The following is an 11,992-nucleotide window of genomic DNA, read 5'->3' on the forward strand; positions in this document are numbered from 1 at the left end:
TTGCCCCTCCCAAAAAATCGGTTTCACCCACTTGGAGGTAATATCATCTCCGCTGATAATACATGATGTTTCACTTTTCTGTTGGTGCTGTAAAAAAAATTACCACAGGGCTTCCCTGGTGGCGCAGTGGTTGACAGTCCGCCTGCTGATGCAGGGGACACGGGTTTGTGCCCCGGTCCGGGAAGACCCCACATGCCGCAGAGCGGCTGGGTCCGTGAGCCATGGCCGCTGAGCCTGCGCGTCCGGAGCCTGTGCTCCGCAACGGGAGAGGCCACAACAGTGAGAGGCCCACGTACCGCAAAAAAAAAAAAAAAAAAAAATACCACAAACTTAGTGGCTTAAAGCAACACAAATGTGTTAACTTACAGTTCTGTAAATCAGAAATCTGAATAGGTCTCACTAGACTAAGATCACGATTTTGGCAGGGCTGTGCTCCTTTCAGAAGCCTCAAGAGAAGAATCTGCTTCCTTGTCTCTTCTAGCTTTTAGCGGTCATCTACATTTCTTGGCTCATGATCTCCTCTTCCATCTTTAAGGCATTAATGCTACAACCCTCTGGTTATTCTGTTATAATCATACCTACCTCTGACCTCAGCCTCTGAATTCAGCCAGGAAAAGTTCTTAACTTTCAGGGAATTATGTGATTAGAATGCGTCCATCCAAATAATCCAGGATAATGTTCTCATCCCAAGGTCCCTAAACTTAATCACATCTGCAAATTCCTTTTACCATGGAAGAAAAATATTGATAGGTTCTAAGAACTAGGACATGGACATCTTTTACCACACATAATTTAAACAAAGAAATAAGTATAATAGTATAGGAAACAGTGACTGTGTGGATAAACATATATGATTTTGTTCTTATTATGTAAATCCTTAAAATACAATTGACTGTTAAAACAAAATAACCATGCAGTACATGGTTTATAATTTATATAAAGGAGAAATGCATTATAAATGCATGAAATCTAAGTACACTTACATTTAAGGTTCTTATAATATACATGACATGTATAATATCACTTTTGTTAAGGATGTATACTGTAAACCCCAAAACAACTACTAAAATAAAATAATAAAAATATATTTATAGTTAATACCTAAAGCAAACAAAATGGAGTCATAAAGAACACTTAGTTATCTCAAAAGAAAGCAGAAAAAAAATCAGAACAATGAGATAAGACAGAAAACAAAGAACAAGGTAGTAGATTTAATGAATCATATAAATAAACACTCTAAATGTACATGATTTATACACTCCAATTAAAGTGCTGAGATTGTCAGGTTGGATAAAAATGTAGGACTATAACTAATGCCAATATTCTGATTGAGTCAGACCCAGGTCACATCTTAAATTAGAGTTGGAGCCAAAGCGCATTAGCTTAGAGTGGTGAGGAACTGGTTCCTCAGAAAGCAATCTTGGTAGAATTTCTATAAGAAGAGTGAATGGACACTGGGAGGACATTAGGGGGAAAAAAATCAACATATGGCTCCTCTTCCTAATGTGGAAAATAATATTCCTCCCTTCCTATTTTTTTCCAACAGAGGGCAACTTTGAATTAACTCCTCCTTTGGCCATTTTGAGAGGTTTTCATAAAATAAATAATCTTCCTCTCTTCTCTTCTTTCCCTGGATCTTTATCTCCTCCTTTCTCACTAGATTGTCATTTGTGTTTATCAGTCAGTCTGTTTACCTTAAGAATGAAAAAATTATCTAATCTGACCAAATGTAACCTATGAAATCTTCAAAAAGAAGTAATATCCTTGACTATCTCTCCTCTAGACTGCCAACTACACAAACTGTACTATTTATCCATCTCCCATTCATTCGTTCTTTCACTCATTTATGACCAAGCTCAAATGTCATCACCTTAAAGAAGCCCCATGTGGTGTTGACCACACTTTTCCTCTGTGTTCCTGCAAAATGTTTGAAATCCTATTTGACATGATCTGTGCTTTCTTTCTCTCTTTCCCACAATAGTGAATTATTTACAATAGATATGAAGCTTTTTAAAAAAGTTTTTATTTTATTATACTATTTATTTTTGGCTGCATTGGGTCTTCATTGTTGCGTGGGCTTTCTCCAGTTGCTGTGAGCAGGGGCTACTCTTCTTTGTGGTGCACGGGCTTCTCACTGTGGTGGCTTCTCTTATTGCAGAGCAGGGGCTCTAGATACGTGGGCTTCAGTAGTTGTGGCTTGCAGCCTCTAGAGTGCAGGCTCTGTAGTTGTGGTTCACAGGCTTAGTTGCTCCACGTCATGTGGGATCTTCCCGGACCAGGGATCAAACCCATATCCCCTGCATTGGCAGGTGGATTCTTAACCACTGCATCACCAGGGAAGTCCCAAGCTTTTTTGTCTTTATAGTCCCCAGTACCTAGCAGGAAACCCAGTAGATAGCCCAGTAGTAGAATCATAGATTCTTAGTCATTATTTTCTAAACTAATCAATACAGAGATGAATGAATGAATGAATGAATGTCCCCTGCTGCATGGCAGTGTCCCATTGTCCCTCCCTTCCTCTGTCTCCCAGATGGCTAACAGGTTTCATCTTTACAGCTTACCGTGAATAACACATATTGTCTCTCTCGAGCTTTGTCTTAATCAGGATCATCAGGTGATGACTGAGTTCAGTAGAAAGAACACCACGATGGGTCAGCAAAGTCTGGCAGAGTCGCTGGAGTGGTGAGAAATCACACACGTGATGAACCTCTGCAGCTGCTGTCTCTTGCTGTACCCTCTGCTCAGTTTTGTCTGTCGGCCAGTTTACTGGTCCTATTCCAGTGCTGAACCCAGCAGGCCCCATTGTAGCCACAGAGATTCTGGTCAAGGAATGGCCAAGATCATCAAAAATCAAAAGCCATATCAACTCAATTTTCTTGTAAATTCCTGATCAAGAAATGTGCTAGGGTCACTGATCTTGACATCACTGATCAATCAGTCTGATCCCCTGACCCCAGAGCCCAACTGAATCCATGCTGGCTCCTTCCCAGGTTTACCATGACCCACAGACAAAGGCAATTGCAACCAGACACTCACACCCCCAGCCAATTCGCCCTTTTTATACAAATTACAGGGCATAAATCACTTCCTGTGAAATACCAAACCCTGCTCAAATTTCCTTTCCTGAGAGGGAAACATTTTTTGACTTCCAGTTGAACGGTTCTCTCCTCAATACAAATTCCATCTCAGGGAGCCAAGCAGAAAACTCCAGATATATCTAAACCTTCCCGGGGTGGGCCCTGTCAGAGCATCCTTCTAAGCCAAGAGCAAACTCACTGCAGATGTTCTCTCCGTGCACCCCACGGCATCTCTGTCTCTGCCATGATCATTACTGCTTCTCACCTTCCTTCAAGTCATCCCTGACTTTCAGGGGCGGAAAAGATTCTCTCTCTATAGCCTCCCCAAGCATTCTGCCCAGGGAGCAGTTAGAGGTGCCCATCTCTGTACACAATCCACAGGCCAGTGGAATTTTCGGCACATCTTTTGTTTCTGGAGGGTATAAGGAAACAGTGTGGTTCCCGTGTTCTGCGCGTCCCTCACCACCCGAGCTTTCTTGGGTGACTCTGTTCCCTTCTTGACTGCTGCAGTGGGTATTTCCCAAGAGTATGTGCCCTTCCTGTCTGTGGCGCCATAGAGCGGTCCTTTTTCTGTACTAGCGCTGCCAATTTTCGTGATGATAGTCCATGCTCAGCAGAGCACACCTGCTCTGCATCTTCCTGACAATGTTCACGTTGGGTCTGCCCAGCAGACACCAAGCCCGGCGCCTCCACATCCCTCACTTTACCCTGACACTTAGATGTACAGTTCTCATTTTCAACTTAATTATTGTGATACTCAGGGAGGAAGAGAGAAGATGCAGTAATGGACACCCCCGATGATCTGGAACACTCCCACATGTGCTCCACCCTGAAGAGTCCTGGACACTGAAAGATGGCAGTGCTGTGTTTTCTTCCTACGATTAGGACTGGGACTTCCCTTCAAAGTGCTCTCCACTGATTTCCCTGATACCGTGTGTCCCCTAGAAACTAGCTTCTCCTTTCCTTTAACAGAAATGAAAAACTAGTTATTATATTCCAGAAAGATGAAATTCTTGGGGCCTCACGTATAAATGCACTCAAGGGGCGTCTAGTTAAAGTTTTGAAAAGCAGACCAAGACCAGAAATCTGTGTTGGCACAGGACCTGGCACATCAAAGGTATTTAATAAATGTTTGTTCTATGAATGAGTGAATGAATGAATGAATTGATTAGTGCCTGTAAATGTCTAAAGAGCTATGTTTATATCTGACCTACTTCTGTCTCTTCAAACTGGTCTTGTGCACAGCTACACACACACACACACACACACACACCTTCTACCAAAATTGATTAAATGAGTCTTGAGCCTAATTGCACAATCTCCCTGGTTTTTCCTTGACTGCTGCTGTCCTACACTCATCTCAGATTTTCTACACCCTGATTCTGATCTTCCCTTTGCCAGTTATTTGTGCTTTGTCTCTTCCCAAAGAAATACCTACCAGCCACTGGGGGAAATGTGATCATAGCCCTCTGTTCATTCAGGAAGTAAAATGTCACGCTTCTGTAACTATGTATATGTGGAGGGAGGGATATCATGCAGATAAGCTCTCACACCCTTCCTTCTGGATCACTTCAAGATCTACTTGCTATTTTAGATCCATCACCTGGATCCACTGACATTTTCCTTTTGAGACTTTGAAGCGTTTAATCCTGAGCTAATTCTATCTAAGGGTACCGTATGTGAGTCTTGTTAACCATTCCACAAGATACACATAAGAGAAACTATAGGAGTTCTAGGGCAGAGCTCTGCAAAGCAGAGGCCTTAAAATGGAAACATCAGAGAAAGCAAATGTGTTTTCCAAGTAGAAGACTGGGTTCAATCCTGGTCCTACCATTTACTAAATGTTTTCTCTTGGGCAAGTTATTACCCATCTGGAACCTAATCTTTTCATCTGGAAAATAATAATCGTAATAGTACCAGCTTCGAAGGGATGCTATGAAAGTTGAATTAGATAGTTTGTACAAGCACTTAACATGCCGCCTGGCACACAGCTCATGCATTCCTCAGGCAAGGAAATTCACTAGTTAACCACCTACCTGAGGAGTAAAAAGTCAGAACAGTTTCTCAGAAGAGTATCAGGTAGAATCTGAGCATCCTGACCGCATCCTTGAGATAGAGCTGAGATGAAGATGCTAGGAATAGACTGTTCTAGAAAAGAAGATGTTAAAGTTTAGAGCTCAAATTACAGACTATTTTAGTAGACACATAGCTCTCTAGGTCAAAAGGTAAATACTGACACATTAAAAACCAAATAGACTAAATGCAATGTGGTACCCTGGATTGGATCCTGGAACAAAACATGACAATAGTGGAAAAACTGGTGAAATCTAAATAGAGTCTGGAGTTTAGTTAATAGTAATTTACCAGTGTTGGTTTGTTTGTTCTGACATGTGCATCATGCTTATGGAAGCTGTTAATAGTAGGGTAAGTGGAGTGAAAGATATACAGGAACTCTCTACATTAGTTTTGAGACATTTTTGTAAATCTAAGGTTTTCCAAAATTTAAAAGTGTGTTTAAAAAATATCGAATAGATCTCTTTGGACTTTGGAGAACTTTTCATAATGGATTCACTTAGACTTAAAGCCATGTCTTTAATTTTTAGCTTTCTGGGTGATACCTGGAAGGGACGGAGGATCTGAATTCCTTCTCCCTGGATGAAGCCAGCATGAGAGTCACTTGTGCTGCCTTATCCTGGATGATTTTCTCATTCCTCTAAATCTGGCTTAGCAGGGGAGGGGTCCGTTCCAGGCCAAAGCCTTGTTGCCAGTTTAGCTTAATCTGAAAGAAAGATGAGGTGTCAGAAAGGAAAAATGGCCAACATTTGGTTTTCCTGAGCTTATTTTTCTCCGAAAAGTCAATGAATGTTTTATGACTATGCCTCCTCTCCCCCTCACACATTGTCTCCATTGAACAATATTCCTGGCTGTAGTTGAGAGAATCCATAATGGCTTCTGGAAAACCCTGATGCAGGTCCCTGGATCTCCAGCCCTGATGGCTAAGATGAGAGGTAGATACAGTATTTCATTAAGCAATGACACTGATTCAAGAATGGTTTAGAAAGTTTTACATACTTAACTGAAGTCTCATCCCATGAAATGAGGAAACTGAGGCTCAGCAAGTCTAGGGGACTTGTCCAAGGCCACATAAATGTATATGAGGAGCCATACAGAGGGGGAGCCGCATAGAAATTCCACTTTTTCCCTGTTTCCCTCAGATACGTGCACACGTGCATACATACACACATGCCTTCCCCAGAGGTGAAACCATCTCTGACTTCACGAAACGTGGGCCAGGCAAGTGTGCTAAGTACTTGACACACATTTAATTCTAACACATATCCAGTAGTAACCTCATTTTACCAAAGGGGTAAAGAAAGCCTACAGAAGTTTATTAACTTACTCAAGGTTTATATTATTTATAAAGTGGCAGGGCTAGAATACACTCTCAGCCAATCTGATTCCAAAGTCTACATGTTCAATCACTTCACCACTCAATAGATGTTTGCTGAATGAATAAATGAATGAAAGAATGGATGGACAACTTTAGGGGATGAGTGCCTAGTAATCTCAATAATACTGCACTCTGGATCCTATGTCTAGAACATGTGAGATAATTCCAACCCTTGTTAGAGAGTGAGGTGAAAGCTGTGGATCTCTCTAGCCTTGGCCAGGATTTGCGGGGGATACAGAGGAATGTGAAAGCACAGGGAGAGAATAAGTAAATAAAGGACTTGTCACCACCACTGAATTAAAAAAAAAAAAAAAGAACTGAGCAGTGATGACAGTTATAAACTGAATACACCTAACTTCTGAGTGCAGAAATAGTGGAAAGAGCAAGAGAAGGTCCGAAATCCCCATCTCCCTATTCTACACTCCTATCATGTGCTTCTCACCAGGCGAGATCTGGAAAGGACAGAAAAACTCTCCAAGAGGAAGGCTCCAGGTTATCTTTAGAGACATGGTGGAGACAGATGAAGCATATGGACTAGAGATCAAACCTCTGCCCTGCAAATCAGGTGGCAGGAAGGTATCTTATCAGATGGCGGAGCTGAGTGTTATCTCCTGTAGGCCTTCCTTTCATTTCCACTGGAGTGGACAGTCCCTGCAAGACTAGTGAACATTCTACTCCCCTGGGTCCCTTGTCTTTTTGTCTTTTCTCTCTTCTCTTGGAGTCTTGACAGGTACTTAATGTATGGTAAGGAGAATAATACCACCTGAAAATATTTTAATTGGTAGAGACAAACGCAAAAGGTAAAGAAAACCTTAGTCCTGTTTCTCACTAGCTGTTGAGTGTTTGACTTTGGGTAAGATGTTCAGCCTCCCTGGGCCTCTTTCTTTATCTAAGAAATGAGATAACCGTCCCTAACTACCATGGTTATTAGGAGAATTAGACATCATCTCTCCAGAATCCCTTATGCTGACAGAGTAGATGCCCTATACAACTTGCTTTTATATTTTTATCTTTATTGTCATCATTGTCTATTTTATAAAACCTGTTTACATCAGCAGAGTCTCACAGACACATGCCACCCAAACACAAGGACTGAGGCCACATGTCCTCCAAATCCTGATACCACCCAGGCAGATGAAAGCTTGAGCCTTAATAGGGCTTATCATCAGAGTGGAGAGATGAGAGGGTTCATCTGGGCTGGAAAAAGAAATAATGTGTCCAACTTGGCTGAAAGAGTCCCTTTTGGATCCTCTAAGTTCATTGCCTGAATCAGTCAGCTAGAGGGGGGGACGCCATCTCAGGTTGGGTTGCTGCGAAAAGATGGTCTGTGTTCTCCATAGTCAGATTGTCAGTGAAATTCAACCCGAGCTCCAGACATGATTAGCGAAAACACCCACCATCAACAAACAAAACTAAATTAAACCTTATCTTTGGGGATATTACCTTGGATTCTTTTTTTCTGCTGCTCGATCCACCTTTAATGGATTTGGTTTAAAAATAGGACAAAACAGTGTATTAAAACCCAAGAGCCTGTCCCAAGACTCCAGGAGGAGTGAAAACAGCTGGAGAGAGCCTCGTTGCTCTCATTTGGGTGCACCTCCTGGCAAGAAATAGGATTGTAATCATTGGGATAATGACCAGTGCCCCGATCACCCCTGCCCATACAGGATACAGGTAGAGGATACAGGGCAGGGTTTTTTTTTTTTTTTTTTTTTTTTTTTTTTTTTTTTTTTTTCACCTATTGAACCCTTTACTCACTCCCAAAACAACTGACAACAACTGCTCTGTTTACCATCTCTATAGTTTTCCCTTTTACAGAATATCATATAATTGACATATAGTATGACACCTTTTTAAACTGGCTTCTTTCACTTAGCAGTAAAAGATTCATCTATGTCTTTGCGTGGCTTAATAGCTCATTCCTTTTATTGCTGAATAGTATTACTTTTATAGATGTACCATAGTTTATCCATTCACTATATTTTTAATAGATCTTTATTGGAGTATAATTGCTTCACAATACCACATTAGTTTCTGTTGCACAACAAAGCGAATCAGCCATATGCATACACATGTCCCCATATCCCTCCCTCTTAAGCCTCCCTCCCACCCTCCTATCCCACCCCTCCAGCTCATCTCAAAGCATCAAGCCAATCTCCCTGTGCTATGCTGCTTCTTCCCACCAGTCAACTATTTTACATTTGGTAGTGTATGTATGTCCATGCTACTCTCACTAAAGGTCATCTTCTTACTTCCAGTTTTTGGTAATTATGAATTCCCATGATTTTTTTAAAACAATCGAACTGTTGGAAATAACAAAACTATTCAACATGGAGCAAATCTTTGAGTATACAATAGTACATCAATATAGTGATATATTAAGGAGGATTTTTTTTTTTTTTTTTTTAACATCTTTATTGGAGTATAATTGTTTTACAATAGTGTGTTAGTTTTCCCTCTACAACAAACTAAATCAGTTATACATACACACATGCTCCCACATCTCCTCAGGGCAGGGTTTTTGATGGGGGGATATTCCCTAAGCAAGGTCCTTGGGAGAGACGTAGTTATCCTTGGACTTCAGGGCAGGGGTTTTCTGAAAAAAGAAAGGAGAAAACTCCATAACGACATCACCAGCAATAATCATGGTGACTAAAAAATAATGATACCAACAACAAAAACAGCAATAGTATCAACTATCTAGACGGAGGTTTAACACCAGACCCAGGGGAGAAGAACAGCAGGGAAGAAAGAAGGAAGTAAAAGGGAAGAAAAGGAGGTGATGGAAAGCGGGAAACTATCTTTTTAAAGTCCTAATTTCAGACTCGATAACAATGCAATGGTTTTTTACATCATTATTGTTTTTTAATCCTCAGAACTACTTTATGAGTTGTCTGCCATTTTTCATATAAAGCAATTGAGACAGATATTGAACTCGAGTTGGAAGAGCTGAGTCCGGTCTCAAAATGGAGGGACAGGATCCAAAGGAACCAGAACAGTTGAGAAACCTGTTTATCGGTGTCCTGAGCTTTGAAACTACAGATGATAGCTTAAGAGAACGTTTTGAGAAATGGGGCACACTTACAGATTGTGTGATGATGAGAGACCCCCCCAAATAAAATGTTCCGGGTGCTTTGGTTTTATGACTTATTCTTGTGTTGAAGAGGTGGATGCAGCAATGTGTGCTCGACCACACAAGGTTGGTGGGCTTGTAGTGGAACCAAAGAGAGCTATTTCTAGAGAGGATTCTGTAAAGCCGGGTGCCCACCTAACAGTGAAGCAAATTTTTGTTGGTGGTATTAAAGAAGATACAGAAGAATATAATTTGAGAGACTACTTTGAAAAGTATGGCAAGACTGAAACCATAGACGTTATGGAAGACAGGCAGAGTGGAAAAAAGAGAGGATTTGCTTTGGTAACTTTTGATGATCATGATACAGTTGATAAAATTGTTGTTTAGAAATACCACACTATTAATGGGTGTAATTGTGAAGTGAAAAAGGCCCTTTCTAAACAAGTAATGCAATCTGCTGGACCACAAAGAGGTCGTGGAGGTGGATCTGGCAACTTCATGGGTCGTGGAGGAAACTTTGGAGGTGGTGGAGGTAACTTTGGCCGTGGTGGAAACTTTGGTGGAAGAGGAGGCTATGGTGGTGGAGGTGGTGGCAGCAGAGGTAGTTCTGGAGGAGGTGATGGTGGATATAATGGATTTGGAGGCGACGGTGGTAACTATGGCAGAGGTCCTGGTTACAGTAGTAGAGGAGGCTACGGTGGTGGTGGACCAGAATATGGAAACCAAGGTGGTGGATATGGTGGCAGTGGTGGAGTATATGATGTTTACAATGAAGGAGGAAATTTTGGAGGTAACTGTGGTGGTGGTGGGAGCTATAATGATTTTGGAAATTATAGTGGACAACAGCAATCAAATTATGGGCCCATGAAGGGGGGAAGTTTTGGTGGAAGGAGCTCGGGAAGTCCCTATGGTGGTGGTTATGGATCTGGTGGTGGAAGTGGTGGATATGGTAGCGGAAGGTTCTAAAAAGCCAGAAGAAAAGGGCTACAGTGCTTAGCAGGAGAGAGAGCGAGGAGTTGTCAGGAAAACTGCAGGTTACTTTGAGACAGTCGTCCCAAATGCATTAGAGGAACTGCAAAACTCTGCCACAGAAGGAACGATGATCCTTAGTCAGAAAAGTGACTGCAGCTTAAACAGGAAACCCTTCTTGTTCAGGACTGTCAGAGCCACAGTTTGCAAAAAGTGCAGCTATTGATTAATGCAACGTAGTGTCAATTAGATGTACATTCCTGAGGTCTTTTATCCATTGTAGCTTTGTTTTTTTTTCCTTTTCTTTCATTACATCAGGTATATTGCCCTGTAAATTGTGGTAGTGGTACCAGGAATAAAAAATTAAGGAATTTTTAACTTTAAAAAAAAAAAAGAAATTGAGACAAACAAATGCGACAACTTCTCCAGTCTCATAGCTAGTAAGTGTGAGAAGTGGAACTGCTGACCAGGCCTCCTGGTACATTCTCCCAGGCCGGTCCTAGGAGTGAGTGTGATGCAGGGTGTCAGGCTGGACTTAGTGATTTTCTTCACAAAGTCATGATCCCACCCCAAGGAGTGATGGCCTGGTTTTCCTGCCAATTCACACTGGTAAGGAGAGGTTCACAGCATTCTCTGTTACCCCCCCCCATCCTACTGTTATGAGTTGTTTAGTACCAAAACACACACTCAGGTACATACAACTTGCAATGGCCCCATTCCTGGGTAAAAGAAAGACAGAGGCTAGGGTACCACAGACTTTAATTCTCCTGACCTACTTTCTGCATAATTATGCCCTTTCTTCTTTCTTCCTTCTTCCTTGTTTTCCTTGCTGTGATTCTCATCTGGCTTGCTTTTGTGTCCTCTCATCTTCTTTCTTCTTATGCCGCGAGTGTTGTTGTTTTTTTTTTTTTTTTCCCTCTCTCTCTCTCTTTTAAAGCAGTTGTTTCCAATATATCCTCGCTTGTTTTCTTTAAGTTGTTCAGTTATTTTAAGTTTCCTCTTCCACAACTCTCGGTCTGCCTTTCTGCTTTGCATCTGGACCACTTGATCTTCTCCATTTCTGGAATTAAGACAAAGGAAGGTATTAGAAACTTACAGAATCTGGCTTGCTCCTGGGAACCGAAAGGCATGGCCAAGGACTAAATCACATCTGCCGATCTTTCCAGCACTTTTATTATATCTCAGGTCAACTAGTAACACAGTTGGAGGTACCTTGACTGGCCACTAGGACAGTTAGTTCTCCTGGTTTCCGTAAAGGCTCTCCAGTTATACACTGAGTAGGGACCTTCAATCTGAGCGCCTCTATGTGTGTCTATCAGTTGGGATCATAGAAGAAAGCAAATGGCACACTGTTTAAATTGAACAACTTAAAATGAGTTTAATACAAGGATGATTTACAAAGGGGTAAGCAGGCTGTGGACA

The 11,992-nt window shown here is 41.5% G+C and overlaps 1 pseudogene; it reads left to right on the forward strand.

Moving 5' to 3' along the window:
* Positions 1 to 9,494: 9,494 nt before the first annotated feature.
* LOC131740622 (heterogeneous nuclear ribonucleoprotein A3-like) lies at positions 9,495 to 10,701 on the forward strand (annotated as a pseudogene).
* Positions 10,702 to 11,992: the final 1,291 nt, after the last annotated feature.

Source organism: Kogia breviceps, chromosome 14, assembly GCF_026419965.1.
Source record: "Kogia breviceps isolate mKogBre1 chromosome 14, mKogBre1 haplotype 1, whole genome shotgun sequence".
Lineage (NCBI taxonomy): Eukaryota > Metazoa > Chordata > Mammalia > Artiodactyla > Physeteridae > Kogia > Kogia breviceps.